Raw genomic sequence first — 24,369 nt, 5'->3', positions numbered from 1 at the left:
GGTAGCATGTTAAGTCTAATACAAGAAACTTTACCTACATCACTATAGCTTTTACTTTCCCAATAAATACCCACATGCACACAAATTGTTCAGCCTCTGCGGCAGTAGAAATTACACATTAAAATGTAAGTGATCTGAAATGAGCTACCACTAAACTAATTGATCCAAAATGCTTTTACTGATTAATGCTTGATGCAGAAGAGAATCAAAACACTCAAACTGAGAAACTATTAATGGTAAGTTCAAAATGTTATTAGAGTTCACAAAATTTAGCTAAGATTAGCAAGGAGAATTATTAATAGAAAACTGTTCAACAACAATCACTATTATATTTTCTTGCTTTAACTGCTTAACCAACAAATAACACTTTCAATCTCAAAACATCTGATCACATTAACCTCACTGAATTTGTGTCTGTCTGTGATAAAATACTGATGGAAGGTTTGGGTGCCATTTCTGAAAAATCTCAGAAACAAAAAGTTATATGGTATTACTCAAGGTAGATTTTAAAAATTCAAGTCTGAAATTAAGAAACAAAAAACGTGGTATCCAAATATGTAATTTTGGATATACCAATGTTAGGTATAAAGTATAGATAGGTTCATTACATTCAGATTAGTCTCATTATCAGTTAATTACATTGCTTACCAAATTTTATATGGTTTAGAATTAGATCTACATATGACAACTAAGATACATTTCAAAATAAGTATTCAAAAATAAAAAGGATGCAATTTCTGAGATTAATCCATTTAATCCTGTTTTAAAAATAAACATGGAATATTGTAGATTTTATTGTATATTTCAGAGTACATATAACTGTATGAAAGACCAGTTTGATGGGTATTCACTATATTTACAAAAAGTGGAAAATATAAAATTAAGATCAGAAGACAAAGTATAAGTAATAATTAAACGAGATAATAAAAGGACTTTTATAGTTCAATGTAATAGTTCTTATAAAATAATGCAAAATTAATTAATTGAATCTTCAGTTTATAATATAAAAAGTAGTATCCATAATATGAAAAGGTGAAGGCTTTATCTCATACCATGAGATCTTGGGATTGTGCCTATAGGTTTTATTTGTAGTGTAACAAATACCAAAGCATATAACATGACAATTTTTTTAAAAAATAGAATGTAATTTTTTAGCAGACATGAATAGGTGTACTCAGAGGATAAACCATCTCTCATCTCTAAATGTGAGATGCCTTCATGGTCCATTTTAAGTGAGAACCGTATGTCCTAAGAGCATAATACGGAGGAAAGGTAGCTAGTTGAGTCTGCTTAAGAAGCAAGAAGAAATGTGAAGTGATGTTAAAAGAAGAAATAAAGTAGGTTGAAGAACTGAATGAGAGCAGGTAAACCAGGAGGGAGAGCAGAAAATAGCCCAGAGTTAGAAACTGCAGGAAAATGGGGCCAGGCATGGGGCTACAGGCCAGCAAGGGGCACGCAGTCTGCTGGTTTCCTGAATTCCATTTAGAGTTTTCGATGCTTCAGCCTAAACCCTAACTCAGGAAAGTTGGGCAGCAAAGCAACCTAAATGTGATATTTAGCAAGTAATGAAAATGAATGTGTTTCTTTCAGCACACAGCAGAGAAGTTCTACTAATGGAACAAATTCCTAAAGAACAAGGATAGAAGAATATGTTCGAGCAGAGATACAAAACCATTCGTCGTCTTTCACTCCACAAACCTCCACAAACCTCCCATTTACCTCTGGAGTAAAAGAAATTCCAGCACCTCCCCAAATCCAAGCAACAACAAAAGTACAAAAGGTCAAACACTCTAAATCTGTAGTAACTGAAAATTTACAAAACTTTTAAAGAATTTGACGTAAGTCTCACATAACTTAATTACAGATTAATTATAATTTAGCTAGTATAAGTAGCTATTGAATTTGTGGCATAATTAGGGATGCATAGGTACAAGCTAAAAATTAAATACAAATCTTTTAACTCTACACTAATTGTCTAACTTTCCACCCTCATGTTTTTATACTAATTGTCACCAAACATTAGCGGCAAGACAGAGAGAGAGAAAAAGAGAGAGAGAGAGAGAAAGAGAGAGAGAGAAAGAGAGAGAGTCCAAAATTCAAATGTATTTTAATTCAGTTTATAAACTAGCTCTTTTAAAAAAACTTTAAAACTAAGTACTGTTGTGTCAAAAATTTGTGAACATGTTTTGATGATTTTTGTTCCTTGTTATTTCAATAGTAATAATCCTTCAGTAGTACTTAAAATAATTTTAATGTCATAACATGCATGATATATGTTGTCTTTTTGTGACATTAAATGCTAAACTACTCCTCAGAGACTAAGTTGAATAAACACATGAAATATTTGTGTGTGTTGTGTGTGTGTGCGTGTTTTTTTTTTTAATTTTATTTAAAAGGAAAAAGAGAAAAGCACAAAACAAAACATAGTGGTGTAAGGATACAAGTAATACAGAACTACAAAAAAAAAAAAAAAAAAAAAAAAAAAAAAAAAAAAAACCAGTAAGAAATCACCAGTTAACAGATTACATATTATCATCTTAGAGATAGTTGCTCAAATCACAGTGTCAAAGCATACAAAGTGGACATTCAAACAGTGAGACTGCAAACAGTTGTGTTCAATGATCCAACCAAAAACATTAATATGGTCAGCTATTTAACACCCCTAAACACACAGTTGTATCCTTTAGAGCTCTTTTTTTCCCTCTCTTTTTTACAACAAAATTTACACATTTTGGGTTTTATTACTCCTTAGTTCTTATTACTTTTTTTGGGGGGGGTGAGAGAATAAAGTCAAATATGGCAAAACAAAGCTGTCAGTCAAAACCAAGGATAGACATAGCACATGATGTAAAACAGAGTACAAGTTTATCAACAATGGTTATCAACAATGTCTCTTGTTTCCTTAAAAAGAATTGTCTATCTCATTAGGTGTGTGTGTGGGGGGGGGGTTTGTTGTTGTTTGTTTTGTTTTGTTTTGTTTTTTGTCTTTTTTCCTTTTTATTGGTACCGGGCATCGAACTCATGACTGCCTGCTTCCAAGGCAGGTGCTTATGTCGCTGAGCTAAATCCCCAGCCCTATGTGTTTTTTTTTTTTTAAATCAATATTTAAAGACTTGTAGATAAAATTCTGACTGGTATTTACCAAACTTATAAAACAGTTTTATCAAATTAATTAAATCTAGGTTTGACTAAATCAACAGGCCAATTTCATTAAAATAGTCATTTAGTCCCATAGTACGTGTAATATTATGATATTTAACTTTATGACATCCAAACATAAACCTCACTGTCTTATTACCGTTGTCCATCAATTGCATGAAGTACAAACTCCATGGCCCTTCTGTGAAATGACAAAATAAGAATCATATGACATCTAGTGGCAGTTTCTGCAACAGCAGGTGAGAGTTTGAACAGTTTGCTTTGCTTTTTACATAATTCCATAATTCCATTTCATATTCCATATCTGAACAGCTAAGGGAATCTGGGGAAAGGCGAGAAGAACAGGAAGAGGGGCAGGCAGAGAGGAGAAGGGCAGTAAAAAATGATTAAGCTGTGGTATCTGTTCCAGTTCCCCAAGAGGGGTGCAATTATTCTGTAATGCTAATGTGTACTAACAAGGAAACAGTGAAACCGGGGATCCAGCATGCGAGAACCTCACTGCTCACTCTCTCACTGTTCACTGTTCTCAGAGTCCAGCCCTCTCTTACAAGGATGCACAGTGCTGCTCATTCACAGCTGTCCTTTTGACCATTTTAATAAACACTTTCCTTCTAAATACGCAGCATAGACTCAACCTATTTCTCATCTTATGAAGTCAGAGTTTGTTTTTCACAATCAAATATGTTAAGTGACTTCTAAGCTACCATATTAAAATGGAAATTTTAATTCTTTTTCAATGAAAGCTGTTTTATTTAAACAGGGAAGTATAATTAAATCATACTCTTATTTTCAACACAACCAATATATTTATAGGAAAAAAATTTGAGAAGAGAGTTACAAAAGAGTATTAGATGTTAAATGTGAAGCAGCTGGTATAAATACTGGGGAGAATGCATCATTTCATTCTCTCTTCACAAAAACTGTTTAAAATACCATCTTTTCTTAAGGCCAAAGAGTTGGGAAGTGCTGAAAAATTGTGTGACTTTTGGACATCGTTTGTGATCTATATATTGCAGTGAATGTGTAGTTTTAAATTCAGTTGAACTTATTCATTCTCTCCTTAATTTATCCAGTAAGATTACTAAGTGTGTCAATACTAAGTCTTCTTTAACCACAATTCTGCGGCTTAAGCATCTTGGAACAGTAATAAAATGGTCTATTCTTCCAGGGTAGCTTTGATACCATTTATTAGAAACCCTAATAAAAGTATCAAGTTTTAAAAATTCTCTATTTCCCTTATCTGGATCCTCTACATGACATGTTCACCAGCGATCATCACACATTTGGTGCTGGATGCTGGATTTTTTTTTCCTCATAGAACTCCAGAGATAATTTTCTTTAAGTAAAAGAGGTTGTTATAATTACAGTCAATGTATGTACATGTATTTGAGCTGATGAAGATTAAAAGACCATCAGCAGGCACAGCAGCAAGCCTTTTAAAAAACGATGACACCTTTCCCTTTCTATGTATACCTCATTGCCTACTGATTTTAAAAAATGGGATACTAAATAGGTGTATAGAAGAAAAAGACATACTGTAATGAAAGTACTTTTTATGGGCACTTATTCAACAACTAATTAGATATTGGATGGAAGTTATTTCTTTCAACTTGCTAAATATGTTTCCCTAGCAGACTTAAGGATTCCAGTTAACAACTCTATTTATAGCTGGTAGAAACTGTCCAAAGGGCTGCATCAGCTTGCCTCATAGTGTATGTGATTCTGTGGAAAAATCACCGTGAGTAAAGATATATAATCTTAAAATGATATATCACAACTGAAAATCAATATATCAAGCATATAAAATAGTCTAGCATAATTCACTTGCCAAGTAATAAATTATACATGCATATCAATGCCACATGCATTGCAATGCCTCATAAAAATAAGCTTAAAATTCTTAAAATATATGATTAATGTAACTAGTACAGCCTGAAAAATATATATTACACTGCTTACACTAACCGATACATTATACTCAGGGTTTATGCTTCTGAGAAATGGCATTTACATACACAGTATCAACAGTGAAGATAAATCAGGATTTCTTGCACTGAAGTCCAATTCTTTGGTAGTGATTCATGTTTCACTTTTTAAAATGGTGATTTACACTAATGTATTTCACATAAAATATTTAATACTGCCTACAATTATTGCCAAAACTATGTTCTAATCCTTTCTATCAGGATGCCCACAGAAATGCTTCCCAAAGCAATAATAAATTTGTGAACTTTGATATTTTACAATAAAGTGACAATATTTCAAACCCAGAAAATTCTTGTGCTACAAAACCTTCTCCTTCTCCTCTGCCTCCTCATGCTCTGCAGGGTATCCACAGCTTATAATGGATGGAGGGCAGAGAAGTTCACTGGTTTCATGTAACATAGGATCTGTCCCACTTAATCTGTACGAGCCACTGTATTGCAGAATGTGATGTGTAATATCTTTTGGAGGAATTCTTTTTACCAGAGAAAACATTAAACTTCACCTAAGCCCCACTCTTCTGGAAAACAGCAACAGTAAAGACATTTCCCTAAACTGAGTGTGGTGGGGCAATCCTGTAATCCCAGCATTTGGGAGATGGAAGAAGATCACCACGAGTTCAAGGCCAGCTGGGGCTACATGGTGGGTTCAAAGCTAGCCTGAGCTGCAGAGCAAGATCCTGTCTCAAAAAATAAAATCATACATTTTCTTAGATAACACCGAAGAACCTTACAGCAAGGGCATACACAGACTATACATTCTTAACTTTTTCTCATTCCTGAACCACTTGCTCTGCTCACTACTCTGGGCTTATCACTTGGTAATATGAATTGAACAAAGCTTAGTCAGTCTTCTCGAGTCAGATTTCTCCAGAGTCCCTATATTTTGGACCATCTTTGAATAAAAAACTGCTAAAATTCTTCCTTCTTGAAATCGGTTACACAAAGAAAGACATTTCCGGGCTGCCGATCCAATCATTCCTCTTAAGCCAGTCCCCAACACCTGGTTATGTCAAGCTTCCTTTTTCTTCCCTAAGAAAGAAACAATTTTCTACTAGACCTTGGAGATCTAGGCAGATCTTTTGGGCAGGAAACATCTTCCCACTGCAACTGTCTTCTCCTCCTACAATGATCTTTCAAAAGAAAGCCAAAAATTTTGAAATTTAATAGCAACAACTATTGATAGTGAATGTTTAAAGTGTTTCCCTGTTAACTCTAATTGCTTCAGTAGGACATTGCATTTCAAATATTAATTTTATTGAGATACACTTCATTTCATGTAGCAAAAAATTTACCCTTTACAATTGTAGAGACTAGTAGTGTGTAATATATTCAGCACTTTGTACAACAGTCACCACTAAAATATCGTATTTTAACACTAAATCTATAAAATAGCAAGCTAATATTTGTCTTTAAACAATCCTATACTTATTTCAACTCTACTCTTCTGGGTACAAAAATAAGTACACAATGTTTTCATAAATATAATATTGATGTCTCTTTTAACTTTTGTTTTTCAACATGTGTTCAAAAACATTTCAGTTCATTTACCATTCTACAAATATCAACGTACTTACATACCAGGCACCTGTATACCTTGCTAACTTATTTAAAGGAAAATCTAAGATATTTATCATATTCTACAAACAGAGCAAACTAATCTAGTGGGGATTGGGATAGGAGTGAGGATTGGTTAAAAAATTAGTTCTTGAAAAAAAGATTGGATATGGAATGTGGCCTCAAGTTAAGGTGTTAAGGACTGGCGTGAGTTCGCAGATGGACTGAACAGATGGAAATGGCAAATGGCCCTGAGAGGGTTAGAACCTCATGGATGGTAAGTCTGGACCAGAGAGGCAGCTATAAGCCCATGTGCTTTCTGATCAGATCGAGGAGAAGCAGTGTCATGTCGTGCAGGATCTGCGGCATGTCAGGTATTTGGAGCTTCATCCCACGAACAAAGAGAAGCCACTGGACAGAGCTTTTGTCCTTACCATGTAACATAATGTCCTTGTTACTTCTAATTTTCACAAGGGATAAGCTACAGCATGGTGTCTCCAGACTTTGGTTTTGGCAATCCAAATTTGAAAGGCACTGTGTTTGCCTGCTGGCAGAGATGTCCCTCCCAGAGCTCCTGTAGGTTGGCTGAATTTGCCAAGCTCTATGGCAGACCATCTGTGCAAATAGTCGGTGCTTTTTCTAGCATGTCTAGTCCTGTGGATCTGTTCAGAGCATCCCTGAACTGCTGTTTCATTATTTCATTTTAGTTTCAAGAAGAGAAGCTTTAAGAACTTCTAGAAATGGTTTATGTTATAAAAAGTGTATTTTTGCTCTTTTGTCTTTTGTTTGAACGTGGGGTTGCTAATTACCCTCTGATACTTCTTGACTATATAATTAAGCTTCAAATTCTTTGTTTCTCATGTTAATAATAAAATGAATAATTATATGACAGAACTTCTGTACTCCTTTTGAGCCCTGTTTGTATGCATGAAATATAGAAAATCAGGTATATTTCATATTTAATTAGGACAAATATTTACTTTCTTTTTCATACTGAGTCACTGCAAGCTGATACAAATTAGCATCCTAAAAATCAACAGGTTAAAGATATTGTGAATAACAATACAAAAATATAAAGCAACCCATAAGATACATTTCTCAGTCTCAAGAAAAAATGAGATAAGAATTTTTGAAAGGAAACCAAGTTCAAGATTTATCTTATACAAGACGTACAATTTATTCAATTTAAGCTTTTCCAGAGAATAAGTTAAAATTTTATTTTGTGTGCTCTTTAAAATTTAAGATTCATAATTTAGTTTCAATTCATGCCTTCAATTGTCTTAGAATTTCTGGTACAATTCTATATTTCTAGTTCTTTCTACAATGGAATACACTTGATTATAGCACTTCAAAATGTCTATAGAATTTAATTGCTATCTTTTCTACAATATCTAAAATTTTAAGTGGCAGAAAGGACTAGATCATCTCCTTCACTCCAGAACAGGTTGGGTCTTAAGTAAAAGCAGTGTTTTGACCAGGATTTTTGTTAGATAAACTACAAATGGAAATGTATAAACCAAAGAAGGAGAGAACCTTTCAGAAAACTTTGGTTTTGCAGAAAGAAGTCATGCCATTTAAAGGGAGCTGAAAGAGAGTCTAGAAACCAGGTTTCAAGAAGATAGAGTTAAAGCCATAAAATTAGAGTATGAGATTAGCTCTAAGTCTGCCATTTAAAGATGCTTTTATGAAGCACTCACATATTGCTTCATGAAAATTACTAAGATTTAAAGTATCAGGTATGTACTTGTTTAAAAGCACTTACATGCATTTCCTGGAGTGTGTGTGTGTGTGTGTGTGTGTGTGTGTGTGTGTGTGTGTGTTGGTATCAAGAGTGAGGTAATACTTAGTGTCTGCAGACTGACCCTGTTCCTGGGATACATTTCTATCTACAAGGTTAAATTCAGGAAAGACGACAATTAGAAATTGGTTTAAAAAAAAAAAAAAACTTCTAGGATATGATTTGCCAAAAATAATAGCAAAAATAAAAAGAAAATTATGCTCACATGCAGATCAAAGAATACATATGCAGACATACATAAGCAGGCACACAGAGAAAACAATAAAATAGAGTTTTGCATTTTAAAAACATCAGTAATATGGAAATTACTGCCCAGGCCTCCTCAGTGATGCAAAGCTGTGCATACTTTACTCTTGATAATCATCATCTCGCTTTACAGTGGCACAAAACACTTTGAATCCCTGTGATTCTCTATGACTCATTTCAAGCCAGGGCCTATCCTCCCTTTGTATGCTCTTAGGGAGCGTTTCGGGGAAAATTTGGTACAAAGTCAATCCTCCATTTTGTAGTAATTCATTCCTTCCCTTTTATCTCTAAGGCATCATTCTTCCTTTCTGTGACATTTATTATAGCTACTCTTTCTCTCTTCACATATTTCACATTATGGGTAACAAAAAAGCCAAATATTTTTGCATCTTTCTTTAAATAATTTAAATTTAAAATATTGTATAATTTTTAAAAAGCATGCTTCTCTTTTGCTCTCTCCTATTCTAGAAGAGCTTTTATCTATAAAAATCCTGTGATTTGATGAAATGAATTTCATAGCTGTGTTCTCTGTATTCCTGAACCATTCACCTCTGCTTTCCTCTGTCTCCTCTGTCCCCAAAATAGGAATTTTTTTTCAGACCTGTTCTCTTTATTTTATTTCTTTCTCCTGAGATGATATCACCTATGTCCATGACTTCAGTTATCTCATTTATGCAAATGACTTACAAAATTAAATTTACAATTCAAACATCTGTTTGTGAACACTAAACCCATATGTCCCACTAAAAGTAAACCTTTCTCTGGGATGTTGCTGAATACCTCCTCTGAGCTGTATCTCGAATGTGTCTTCTCTAAAACTGAGCTCATGAAGAGTCTCCAAACATTATTCCCTGCTTAACCCTCTACCATGATTTCTTTCCACTGATATCAATGTAATTCTTGCATCTTCAGAAATTTTGGAGTCTGCTGGGGATTTAGCTCAGCGGCATAAGCACCTGCCTTACAAACAGGCAGTCCTGAGTTCCATCCCTGGTACCGATAAAAACGAAAAAGACAAAAAAAAAAAAAAAAAAAAAATTTGGAGTCATATGTTACCCCCACATGCATTCAACTTTAGGTTCTAATGATTTTATTCCCTGAATAAATCCCCAGGGTGTCTTCTTCACTCATTCTTTTGCTTTGGACTTCTTTCCTGACTTTCATACCCATCTTCACTCCTAACTAAGGTGAGCAAGCCCTGAAGAGTAATCTTGCATCCAAGATGGTCTTTTCACAGAATAAATCTGCCTAATGCCTTTCTCTGCTTAAGTTTCTCAATAGCTATTTCATTTTGTTAAACATTGAATAAAAATGATGCTATTTGTCCTATTATTTCAAACAGTCCAGCTCCCTTCTCTTCAGGAACAACTACCACGTTTCATCCATTTACCTGCTCTTCTCCTCAAATGCTCCACCCTTGCACATCGTATTTTGCATGTTCACTGGGGTGCCCCTCACCCCTAATGCACCTGATTTTCCCTAATCATTGCCAAGCATTAGTTTTCTCTTGTGTCATATTCTCTGGAAAGACCACTTTGCTATTTTCAGTAAAGTCAGATCTTCTGTATTCTCCTATTGACCCATATATCTCTCCTTTCTAGCACTTGTCCAATATTATTTTTATATTTACTGAGGAAATTAAGTATTCCCCATTATTGTATTTCCCCCATTCTCAGTTGAATACTTGACATCCTTAACCATCACACTCGAAACTGTTTACATTCTAACATCCCTGTGTTATTAAAGAGATGGAAATAAATCAAGCTTTATTAATTGAATGCAAGGTGTGACTTTAAGATCTTTTCTTGAGTTTATTAAAAACTTAGTTTGTAAAATCTCATTTTGCGGTCATCAAATGTGTGATTTGGGCTGGCTGACTTAGTCTATTGTGAAGCCACATAGCAGGACATCAGTGGCATTGCTTTGCCTCACCTGGCAACTGACTTAAGGCAAAGCCTGCTGGTTTTCACTGAGTCAGAATTAATTACTTGCTAAATGAACTTTAAAGACATGTGACGTCTCGATCAACTATGCACTTTTTTCCTTTTTGTGATATTGTTCATTAACCAACAAGCCCCTTAATAAAGAAATTTATGTTTAATGCACTTTTACTTATTTTTATGCGAACATCTGAAATTTCATTGACTGATTCACGTAAAATAATGTACAATTATTTACAGTAAAGAATCATAAGAATATTTTTCATTTTTATAGAAAGTTTTTAGTGTTCTCTACATTGGAAATATGTTATCAGCATATTTTTTTCTATTACTTTCAAAACGATGTAAGTTTGAAGAACACTGCGAAGGAAAGACTTTGAGAGCAAATGTCTAAGCATATTTGGTAGCTGCAGCTCTGTTCAAGTCTGTAGAATGAATTCATCGGATGGTTTTCATCCTAGAAAATTTCCCCTATCTCATGTGAATAACTGAAACTCAGAGTTACAGTCTAATTCTTTGGATAGCAAATAGAATGATGCAATTATTATTCATCTATAATGGGTTCAAAGCTAAGATATAAAATAACTACAGATTTCTTCTCTATTTAAATACTGTACTGACATTTGGTTTTATAAAGAATATATGATTTTATTTCCTCAAGTACATGATGACATTCTATTTTAAACTAACCATATTTTCTTATATAGGTAAAACTTCCTAAAATTTCCTAAAATATGATTTCTAAATGACTTTCCAGCACCTTTTATTTTTTTGCATTGACATTTCCATAGAATTACACATGTGCTCAGAGGCAGAATTTCCCAGTCACAGAGTTGAAACATTGTGAAGAAATGAGGAGCTGTGGCAGCTTCCCAAGGCACTGGCCAGCACACCAGGAAGCAGTGCAAGAGGAAAAACTTCCACACCTTTTAGATTCTGTTTTGAAAGTGACATGTTTTCATCTTGTTGTCAAATTCCTAGGGCATAATCTTAATATTTCTTTTAATATGTTACTTATATTTCCCTTTTTGAAAGGAAATACAATGTCAAATGCAGTTGGGCCTGGAATTTATACATCATTTCTGGAAGTCCACTCTCACAGAAATTCTCCAGATATTTTGTAATCTAAAATAAAGACTTACATTTTAACAGCTTTCCCATGTATAAATTAAAAAAGACTGTTTAGCATGTTTCTCCACTGAAAAGTGACACCTTTTTATTATATAAGAAAGTATGTAAAATAAATCTAAACTTAAAGCACATAAATTGCAAAATGAAATAATAGTTTGATTTAAGGTACTGTAACCTTTTAAAATAGTCATCAGTAGAGTAGTCCCTGGAACAGTCATTTGTGAGTACACAAAGTATAAAATTAATTTAGAGGACAGTATTATTTCATTTAAAATCCATCCCTTGGAAAAAAATCAATCTCACAAGCACAAATGCACTCTATAACTGTGAATCACAATATCACGGAATTAGAACAGCAAAAGCAAGCTGCTTTCCCAGACATCAGGTCTGTGTGTGTGTCAGGTGTGTGTTTGCGTGCTTAAGTATTTGCATTTTGATGTCTATCTAAGCAATAGCTGTTAGATGATAACAAAGTCTCAGTGATGAGATTTTTATCAAATAGCAGGTATTCAATGAACTATTCTAACAAGTGAAAAGACTGATGGATGAATTATCATGCTTGAATTGTTTTTACACAGCCTCTTTGCCATTATTCTTTCCAAAGTATTATGTAAATACTGCTCAATTAATCTTCCTAGTATATTACATAGTGATTTTCTCAAACCTTTTTAGTTCTATAGAGTCCATGACCCTCCTGATTCTCTATAAAAATAAATCCAGGGTGCCTTTCCACGTGTATTTTTCACTATTTCCTTGCATTAATCCTTATTCACACAAATGGATCTACTCACTACCTCTCAAACTTTTCTGTTTTATTCTCTGGCACACTACTGCCCAAACTCTAATCATTCTTTGTTGGGGTTCTTTATCTTCACCCAAGCTTTTTGTGACTAGCACAGCCAAGGCTGTACTCAAATGATTAAAATCATTGCCTGAACGCTGTGCTTTTCAAGTTCCCATATGCAGTGGAAGATGCCTATACACACCATCCAACATCAGCTCCCTTCATGAGGTGGAGTTGGCTCCCATCGAGCCTGTAGGATCAGCTACTGCCCCCCCCACTCTGATAACAACATCCAATATATCAGCCAGTATTGCCTGATTTGACTGAAAAATACATTCTTTCTATACACTGCTGGTCTTTGCCACTTTTTAGAATAATTTGCATGAGTAAGCACAAGTCTCCTTGGCTCCACCATAGTGCTCATATGTTCAATATTCCTCCTCTCCTACCTTCTGAAGTCTATCCACTTAATCATTTTTATTATACATAATTCACATAGGTATAAACATCCAAACCTCTAGAGCATTTAATACACCAAAGACTTCACAACATATTTAGCACAAAAAGTGAATCTTCACAGTATTTTATAAGACTCTACATGAACTAGTCTCTGAGTCTCTTCTAATCTCATTTTCTATCCTTCTCTCCTTTGTACCTGACGTTGTTACATTTGCCCTTTGCTTTTCACAGAATATGACACCTCAGATTTACCTTGGGAAATTTGCACTTTCAGTTTCACTGACCTGTAATTTTCCACCCTCAGATTGAATATGGCTGACTCATTTTATCTTTCAGATCTCAGGTTTGACATTAGAGTCTCAGAAAGTTCTCTTCAAGCAATATTCTTAACACGCGTGCATCACAGCCTTTTTCTCTCATATTCTTTATTTTGGAGCATTTCCTACTGCTGAAAAAATTTGCTGTGTTCTTTATTCATTTTTTTCCTAATCTGCCCTAACTAAAGAGAATCAAGGCACTGTTCATTTACATATTCCCAGTGTTCCTTTTAATGCCTCTATTTTTTAGAGCAGTATCTGTCATAAAACAGTGGGCAACTCAAAAATATTTTTTGAAAAAATAAGTGACAGAAAAAGTAAATGAAAAGATTAGACAAAAATTACTCATGCATTTGTATACTTGAAAAATTATGTTAATATCAGCCATGCGTGATTTGACAATCACTTAAATACTGACTCATCCTAATTGCAAAATTTTTTGTTTCAATACCTCCATTTATTCATCTAGTTGAAATTATATAATGGGTGCTGTGTATGGGGGAGATAGCAAGAAGGCAGAAATGAAATGCAGTGTAAACCAGCATCATCCTTGGTTGCTGGAGCAGTTACAAAAGGCTTTCCAGAAAACATAGCATTCCAATGGAGAGCAGAATAACTAGCAAATCAGAAACAGGAGCTCAGATAGAAGACTATGTTCACTACCGCGTTTATCTCCCACTTCACTCATCAGTGTTTCTTGGAACAGAACTAGAATATGAACGAAGTAGAAAGAACACCAAGGCAGTGTGTGGCTGCTCCATTTAGTGTCCTCCTCTTGTACAGGGACCGGATGACAAAGGGTGAGGACAAGAAGGAAGATAGATAAATAATATTTATTCGTATCTATGATGTGCCAAATAATGTGTCACTAGTTTTGCGATAAATAATATTACTCCATTCTCTCAACAGCTCACTGATCATTCTAAATCATATTTATGACTGAGGATCTAAGTAGGTCTTTTCTGATCTCCTAAGATCCATGTCCATTGCTACTATGTTGTTTGACTAGGTCAGTGATTCTAAATCGTAGCCACACATTAGCGTCAGCATTCAAAGACAAGTTCCAACCCAACACAGACAAAATGGGGAATGAAACAAGCTGCAGTAGTAGTTAAAGATCCCCAGGTGATTTTGATAGCAGCTATGTTTTAGTATCACTTACCTAGCCAAGGAGAGAGCTCCGGTCAGTTTGATTAATTCATTTTGATTTTCTCATCCATGTTTCTGCTTTCAAGCAGGTTTCCACTTACACCACAATATGCACAAAGGATGATTCTATCTTTGGCATGGCCTCCTTCATCCATTTGTATGGAAAAAGTCAAGTGTGAAGGTTGAAATAGCATAACTAAATAATTAAGATTCTCTTGTCTCTCAACACGACATCTACTGTGTCTGTCTTAATAATTCCTGGCTTCACCAGCATAAGCTATCACATATTCTCTATGGTCTGGTGCTACATATTTTTAGTAACGTTAGCATTAGAAAGAAGGACTGAAAGGAAGTAACACCATTTACATAACTGCAGGGAAATGATTTATGTACATTTTCAATAGAATATCACAGGAGAATTAATAAAATTTAAAATTAATTTTCTTTCACTGTCTATTATAAAAGACCAGTTGGCACTTAACGAAAATGCCATTGTATATATTATGACTAAGTTTACCTGCAGTTTAATACAAAAGGAATTATGACTCTTGGTAACCATTGTTCCCAAATAAAACAATTTTCTCTTATTGCACAGGCAAAAGAGTACTCTTTGTCTTAAAGACATTATATGACCTGTGTCTCACAGTTGTCAATTGCGAAATTTATCCCTGTCAACAGCTGCTTTTGTAAGTAAATGCCTAATTTGAATGTACTTTTAGACCCTCAAAGTAAAGCAATGAGTCATATCTAAGAAAAGTATTTTATACCAATCAATAGATATCATGATCCTTGTTTCACTGCATTAGTTCATATGACAAATAACTACTTAGGTCAAAGATCAATGGAAATTAAAACCATGTGATGTCATTGCCTGACCCTCTGGTCCAATGATCTTCCTTTCTCTCTGTTATGCCCCTACTCGTTAATCATGAATTTGGTGATTTAGTAATAGGAGTAGACTAGAGATAGACTAGAGTTTACTTTTATCTTTAAGATAAATGATTTGCTTAGGAGGTCTCCACTGCATATCCGATTGTGGACAAGAAGAGTAGAGACAAGAACAAGAGAAATTCTTTAGCTTGATTTTAAAATGTCTGCAAAATTGCTATTTTATACTTCGGAATGAAACAATGCTATGAAAAGGAATAGTAGGTTTAATCTCCTAATTAGGAAAGTTCTGATGATTACTAGAAATATATTACAGGCTACCAGCTTAATTTACATAGAACAAAATATAACAAAATTGTAGTAGTTTTGAGAACATTATTGTAATGTAGAATTTCTCCCAAAGTTGCACTTTATCCTTCATAACTTAACCTGAGTCAAGAAACAAATGCAAGAATTTCTCCAAAACTACTCTCAAGTAATATTCTTTAGGATTCCCTGAATTCCATTGGCCCTTGCCATTTTATAGCACACTGGCCGATGCTGGCAAGACAAACTTCTGTCTTGGCACATAGCGTTTCACATCACACAAGATTAAGCAAGATTTGTCCAAAAAGTGACATGCCACATTTTTTTCATGATATGTTGAAAATGTGGAATTGCTCCATTTGATCAGCTTGCCATGACGCTGACTCAGATATGAGGCAGAACCGAGCCCATCTGTTTCAACTTAACAGAGAAAGATTCCCAGCAAGTGGTCCAGAGTTTATTTTATTCTTGTGACAAAACAGTCAACATTTACTTCATGTCATCAATTTCACAATAGAATAGAATTGACCATGTATGGCTCCTTATCACTCAAGGTGATTGATTTATTCTTATTCTGCCACTGTTCTGCTGGACCCAACCCTTTTATATTAGTCCTTCCTATCCCACCTATGGGCTACAATTTATATATTTCTTACATTTGTCTCTGTGTGTACCTCACATGGCAGTTACTTTTCTTAGAATCAGAGCAGCTTCTTTAGTATAGGCTTTATTTTTTTAGGTAATTTTTAAATCTTGGTTTCTTCTGAACTTAGAATATTTTAAAAATATCACCAAAGATTCAAAACAAGAGAATTTAACTTGAATTGTAGTATATTTTTGGTTTTTTGATTATACTCTTCTCCAATGTGCACATTTGTGACATAATAATAGATGTACTTCTGGTCCTTCATTCCCCTATTCCTGGAATATAATTCCTGAAATCATTGGAATCAACAAAGTAATACAGGTCATTTTTATGTTAATGAGATGATCATGGGTTTGGGGTCCTGGGTAGCTTCAGATAAGGTTTGGGTGCCAGGAATCAATCATGTGACCAGGGGATTGAAGTTTTGCCTCCATATCCTGTCTGAGAGGGAAGAGAGGCTGAAGATTCAGTAGATCACCACTGACCAAGTATTTAACAAATAATATGACTCCATTCATAATTAATCCTGCAAAGAAATCTGATGTGTTTGTAGGCCCTCCAGCGTGCTGACGATGCAGAGGTATTGGAATGGTGATATAGCTAAAAATGCATTTAATCACTCGGATATGGAAGTGGTATCAAACCAATTTATTTCAGTTTAACGATTGTTGATACTGTCTTCTTTTTATAGGCAGAGTCATATTCTCCTGTATTGCACATCATATTTGCTTTGGCAATTTCATCTGTCCAGGGATCTTTAGTATGGCTATTGTGGGTGAAGCTGAACTGAACATGGAGGGTTATCGATCTCTTCAAGATCTTTATTTTGATTCCTTTGGACTCAGAAGTAAGGTTAGTGGAACATAGGGTAGTGTTTATTAACTTTCTGAATGTTATTTTGACTCTGCTTTCTAAGCTACACACTAATATGTATCTACATTCAAAAGTCAGAATTTTAAATGTTGTTAAAGCATTTGAAACTTAAAAATTTGAATCTGGGTCCATTCTAATGATTTCTGATGTTTTCACTGAGATTATCATTCAATTAATCATCTTAATGATGATCAGTACTAATTATTAGGATAGCAAATAGTTGTGCCTACCATTCTATCTTTATCTCAGATGTCAGTTGATGTTTTCTACTATTCTTTCTACAAATATGAAGTTATTAGCCTATGACATTTTCTTTGAAATATACATCACTGTAAACATCAAGGTAGTTTCTGGTTTTAACAGGTTCATGTTATGTAACATTAAAAATGAAATTATAGTTTTCATTTAGATCCTGTATTTTGATTGCTTTAGGGTCTTTATGTAAATTCTCTTGCTAATTTTAGTATACTACAAAATACATTTTTATTGGATTTATATGTGAAAGTATGAGGAAAGTAATATTTATAAAAGAAAAAAATGACAGCTCTATTGGAATAATGGAAATACAAAGTCTTAGAATTTTAAAAGTTTGCTGTATTTTCCCTCTAATAAAAAGTAAATATTCAAAAGAGTAAGGGAACACTGTTAGGGTTTAAAGGCTTGATTCACTGAAAAGTATGAAAAAGATCATTTGATTTCTTAATCTTCTTGAAACCTTGTATATGTCATGTTCTCTTTGCATTACAGTATCAGCAAGTGGATCTTACTAAACCACTTGGTAAAAGCCTTGATATTTAATGTCACAGCCCCCTCCTGTAACAACTAAAATAGTGCAACTTGAAAATCAAGACTAGGAATGAATTTTTTGCATGTCAACTCATGCTTTTATATTTTTTAAATTTTCCTTTATTTATATTTCATTTGCCTTCCTGTGTTTTTAATCTTTCTTTTAATTCCTGATCGAGGAAACAAACAATAAAATTTTCCAAATGACTCAAAATAATTATTATGCTAGAAAAACATCAATAACAATTTTCCTTTAACTAGACAAGCTTTGAATCCTATAATTTGGATTTAAAGTTCCTTCAATCTATCATATTTATACACTCAAAATCTTAAACTATTTTATTATTTAAGTACAGTTTTTAATCTATTTTTAGTTTTTGAACAAAATGGCATTTCTATTCTTCTCATGCCCTCCATCATTTTTACTCCCTTTTCTGTGGGGATACATTTCAAGACACCCAATAGTTGCCCAAATCCATGGATAATACTGAACCATATTCATATTTTTACATATAAAAATCTATAATACAGTGGAGTTTATACATTAGGCACAATAAGAAATCCACAACAATGACTAATGAAATATAGTGGTTATAGTGCTACACTATAATAAAATTATATTAAATCATATTGTGAATTTTGATATGTCTGTTTCTGAGCATGTGGGTTCTTTGCTCTACACACTATTAACTAGATTTATCAGATTGCCACGTAAAACAGAATTTGTTCTTCCCCATTTTATATCTCAGTGACTCCTTTGCACACTCAGGAATGTGAATTCTATTGGCCATCCTCTTTAGGAAGAGTTTGATTTTATAGCAATCAAAATCTTGCTTTGGATTTCATTTTTCTCCCTAACTTCAGCTCTGCTTGAGGTATAGGACCAGCTTCTTTATCATAAGATGTAGCCTCTCCATTACTGAGTATTTTTTTAGTCCACATCTGTTCCTGAACTTTCATATGTACCCTTTCCCTAATTGCAGTAAATGGCTGAGCAGTATAAATTTCCAGAGATACCAGAAACTTTAGTATAGCCTCAGAATTTCATAAAACAGCATGGAGCCATCACTCAGAGCGTGTTTTAAGGACTGAACATAGCTTCAAAAGAATGAGGATAATTTTTGTTCACAATTAACAAAAAAAAAACCCTCAAATTGCATAAAGGCATAGAGAATTAATTTGTTTGGATAACTGAAAATTATATTAAAATCATATTATTTCATTGTATGTTAAAGAGCTTGCCCAAAAGTTTAGCTAGAAATGTGGCCATCTAGAATACTAACTTCTCTCCCAAAAGTAAGCCTTTACAACTGCAGATCTGCCACTCTTTCTAATTGGACATAAAATACTTCCTTTGCCCTGATGGTAATATTTTCACATATACTTTGCTTTTAAAATGTGAAGATGCATTTTTTATGATGACCTCTGCATGAGAAAATCACAGACATTCCATTCTCTTTGCTTGTGATAATATACTCTCTCCCTGTGGTAAAGCTATAATTTAAAAATGTTCAAAAATATGACACTCATATAAATAGCAACCAAATGGTAATTTTATTTGCCTAATTAATAAAACTAGGGAAGGTAAAACTAACTCAAATAAATTAACAGGTCAAGCATTGGTAGTAAATAAGAGACTATATATATAGAAAATATAAAGATATCTTTACAATCTAGACTTTTGTGGGGAGGGATAGGAAGATGGACAAACATCACACACAGATCAATTTAAAAAAACATACAAGGGAATCTTAAAGTTTTAAGGGTTCCTTTTTAATGTATCAAAATCAAACTATTTATTCATTTATTGTCTTTTGGGATTTTTTTGTATTTTTTTTTTTTTTTTTTTGAGAGAGGGTCTCACTAAGTAGTCCAGGCTAGACTTAAACTAACTTTGTAGCCCAGGCTGGCATTGAATATACAGTAATCCTCCTGCCTCAACCTTCCAAGTTCTGGAAATACAAGCGTATGCCACCCCACCCAGTGTCAAGAGTTAAAGGTTTCAGCAGAACACTTATTCATCTGATCTATCCTAATATTGTTTCACTTTACTGATCCAGTTCTCCATTGCAAAGTATTGTATTGGACATTGTCAAAGAAAGAGACAGTAGTACATGCAGTATATTATATGACCACAAAAATTTCCCGTAGTGTTTCTTCTAAGATTCTTAAATTTATTTAAACTGTGATGTTTAATTTTTGAAACAACTTGACAAAATGGAGAGATACTGGGTTAACTGGTAAAACATTATTTCTGGTTGGGCCTGTGAGTTGTTTTGACAGGAAAGTGCATTAGTTGAGTGTTAAGAAAATCCATCCTTAACAATGTGGCTGGGCATTTTCCAGTCTGGTAAGGAGCTAAATAGAAAAAAAAATAGATGAAGTAATAATATTTTTGCTGTCACTTCTTCTGTCCTCAGTCTTACCACCTCTGGGTTCCTGTGTCCTTGGAATGGTATCAACACTTACGCTATTAGTTCTCCTGGTTTTTACCCTCTGACTTGAACTGAAAGTATACCATCAGCTTCTCTGGGCCTACAGCTCGTAGACTCCGGGCTTTCTCAGGCCCAAAGTCATGTGAACCAAGCTTTCATAATAAATAAATCTCTTTTCATATATCTGTGTAAATCCTATTGGTTCTCTAAAAAACCCTGACTAATCCAGTGGCCACAACTATAAGAAGCTTTTTCTTGTGTTAAGTGTTATTTTTTAATTTTTAAAATGTAGGTTTAATTTAAATATTTTAAATGTACAGATCTTAACTGTATAATTTTGAAAAACGCCTATACTCTTAAGACCAATACTCAATTATGACGGAGGATGTTTCTATCAGTATAGAAATTCCTGCCATTCCAATCTCCAATCAAACCTTCCCAATGGCAAAGAATCTGATTTCTACCACCATGGTTTAATTTTACTATTCTTGAATATTTATCTAAGTGCAATCTTGTCTTAATTTAATACACTATAAAGTACACCCATTTTATCATGTGTCAGAGGTTCATTGGATTTTTTTCCTCCTATATCTTTCGCTAAGTCCATATACCACAATTTACTCACTGGCGGATGGATTTCCAATATTGGATTGATAGAAGTAAATTTGTCACGAATAGTCATGTATTAATTTTCTATGACATAAATTTCATTGTTATTGAATAAATACAAAGGATTAGAACAATTGAAGCATAGGATATTTACACAATTAATTTTATGGGAAATGCCCAAATGCTTTTCCAAAATAGTTTTACTTTTTATACTCTCACAAGCAAATATATGAGAGTTATGTTTGCTTCACAGATTTGCTAATTGTTCATATTGTCATTATTTTCAACTTCATTTAACAAATAATTCTATAAAAATTTCATTGTCCTTTTCTATTTTCATTTCCATTGTAAGCCCTTCTTATGTAATTATTGAGAATTTAATATTTTTCTTTTAAAGTATGCACATAAATATTGTGCCTTTTTAGAGGATTGTCTATGTTATTATTGATTTAGAGGAGTCTGTGTAAAAATTTGTATTCTCCCAAAATTTACACTGAATTTCATATAGCCCCACCCTAAAGCCTGATCCAAGTAGTGGAGTTAAGAGTCAGGGCTTTCTATGTTCTAAAACCATAAGGGCAGTTTCCTTTATTAATGAGATTAGTTTCCTTCTGAATGAATTTCAAGAAAGACTCCTCCCACACAGGACACAGTCAGAAGTCATCATGTATGAACCAGAAAGTTGGCTCCCTCAGACACTTACTCTGCTGATGTTGTCGTCCTGGACTTCCCACATGCCAAAAAGTAAATTTAATTTTTGTGAGCTAATTAGTTTATAGCACTTTTGTTATAGCAGCTTGAATGAATTAGGACACAAGCATTCAGTATATATTTTCCATATATACTTATACATATATACTTTGACAGGTAGAGGTTTATAAGTATGTTCTCCCAGTCTATGATTTCCCTATTTGTTTTATTAATAGCATGTTTTGCTTAACACTTTAGGCCATATAATATTCCTATGAGCAGATTAGAGGCAGGAAGTTTTTAAGGAATGAATACATCTGCATATTTAAAGCCCAATGAAATAGAAATACATGTTTTGCTATGGTAGTGTCTAAAATAAAAGAGTGGGAGTAAGTTTCGAAGGCAGTATTTAAAGCACTTGAGGAAGAAGATGTAGGAAAGGAAGCCCAATAACCAGAGGACCAACAGCTTGAGCTTCAGACTGTGTAGAGCAGAGCAGTAATGTGCAGAGTAGGAACAGGGTGGCCAGAAGACAGCATCCTAACCATGGGAAGAGTTACTGACAAGGAAAAGAACAGAGGGAAAAACAGAGGAAGAATCCAATCGAGAGGGAAAAGGAAACATTAAGAGCAACACAACATAATTCTCCCCTGCCCCTTCCTCCTCCCTGCACTGGGATGAACGAGTGAAGTCCTTTCTTAAAATAATTTGGAGCAAATGGGACCACTAGTCCTAGGTTTCTGAGGAATGAATGGACCTTGAGACCATGTTCTTAAGTGAAATAATAGAGCACATGTGAAAATATTACACTGTCTCTCTGAAGTCAGAAATTAAAAGTAGAACTAAGATCCAAAATGTATAAAAGTTATTGTGCTGCTATAAACATGGGTGCACATATATCGCTGTGGCATGACATTTCCAATTTTTCTGGGAAAATACACAGAAGGAGAATACCTGGATTGAAAGAGACTTCCAATCCTAGTTTTCTGAGGAATCTCCACACTGATTTCCACAGAGGCCATATCAGTCTACACTCCTACCGACAGTGGAGAAGTGTTCCTTTTTCCCCACAGCCCCACCAACATTTGTTATTTGTTGGTTTGTAATAGTTAAATCTTGGAAAAAGGCAAATGCCGCATCAATCACAAAATGGATAAAAACGATGTGGTACTTTTATACAACAGAGTATTATTCAGGTATAAAAAGGATAATCTTGAGACTTTTATAGGTAAATGAAGGCAACTGGAGGTTATACTCATAAGTGAAATAAATCAAACTCACATTTATAATTATATTAATCTTCTTAGTATAAAATATAATTAAAAATGAAAGAATTACAATAGCTATTGTAATAATGAAAGGGAAAGAAAGTGCTCAAAAATGGGATAGAGGAAAGGAGAAAAAGAAGAAAGAAAAAGATTATATGTATGTAGGTATATACATATAACTGTATATGTGTGCAGGATAGATAAATATACTACAAATCTCTGTTAGTTCATTAAAAAAGAACAGTTTGTGCATACATTGTGTGATTGTTTGACTGTTTTTAATGTGTAAATCTTGTAACCTGAACAACTGCTTCTAAGATAACAATATGTTAATAACTTAACATTAAATTATCAGTTGTTTTTTGGAAATTCTGTAATATTTCTTTTTTTCTGTTTTGCCTTTTAAAATTGAAAAAGCTATTGTGAAGTAGAACAAAAGTGTTCAAAAGGAGAGGGGAACTGGGAGAGGGATGAAATGGAAACAAAGTTTTCTAGATAAGGAAAGAAAAAAGCATTGAAGAGAAGGGAAGGAGAAAAAGAGGAACTAAGATATATCATGTTCAGGTACAAGTTTCCTATGCAGAATGTGATCATTATGTATATCTAAATTGTATCAGTAAACTTAATAATCGTAAAAACGGAAGCAGCAAGTTATTAGAAACCTAAAGCAGTCAGATTTATCAGGAGTTTAACTAAGTTGATGTCAGACAAGTAGAGACAAAAAAGATGACTTTACACTCCAGGGAATCTTGGTAGATTAAAAAAGTTAAAACTCAGAGTTATGTTAAGAACACTAATTCTGAAGTATGCTCTTTTAGTGCTTTTAAGTATTCATTAATATTCTAAGCGAGGTGAGTTGATACAAAAAATTTAGGAGCTAAGCAATTTCTACAAACACTAACAATCTGAAACCTTAAATATATTTTCTAATAAAAATAGTAATATGAAAACAGATAAGACCAAAGTCCAAAACCACTTTGAGGAACAGTACCCCTGTTCCTGCTGACATGCGCAAGCTATCAGCAGCTTCTGGGATAACAGACAGTGCTCTTCATCCAGTGCAGCTCTTGAAACTGCAAAGTGGGGATGGCGAAGGATGAAGACAGGAGCCAGTATATAAAAGCTGAGGTCACATGGGGCCTCTCTCCTGGTGGGAGAAAGGAACTGCCAAGCATCTGCAGCACATGTATTTATACTATCAGCATGCGACTAAGTTAAGGGAGAGTTTAAGGGGAGGGTAGAATCTGGGACAGGAAGAGTATCTGATCTTCACTAAAACAGCATGCCTTGGTGGCTTCACAGGCTACAAGGGAAACTGTATGTTATCTCAAGCAAAGGTCAGGTCA

This window comes from Cavia porcellus, unplaced genomic scaffold (assembly GCF_034190915.1).
Source record: "Cavia porcellus strain 051 isolate PalLab524CR breed Dunkin Hartley unplaced genomic scaffold, mCavPor4.1 scaffold_1, whole genome shotgun sequence".
NCBI lineage: Eukaryota > Metazoa > Chordata > Mammalia > Rodentia > Caviidae > Cavia > Cavia porcellus.
The sequence above is the reverse complement of the archived record's forward strand: the minus strand, read 5'-3'. Positions refer to the sequence as shown.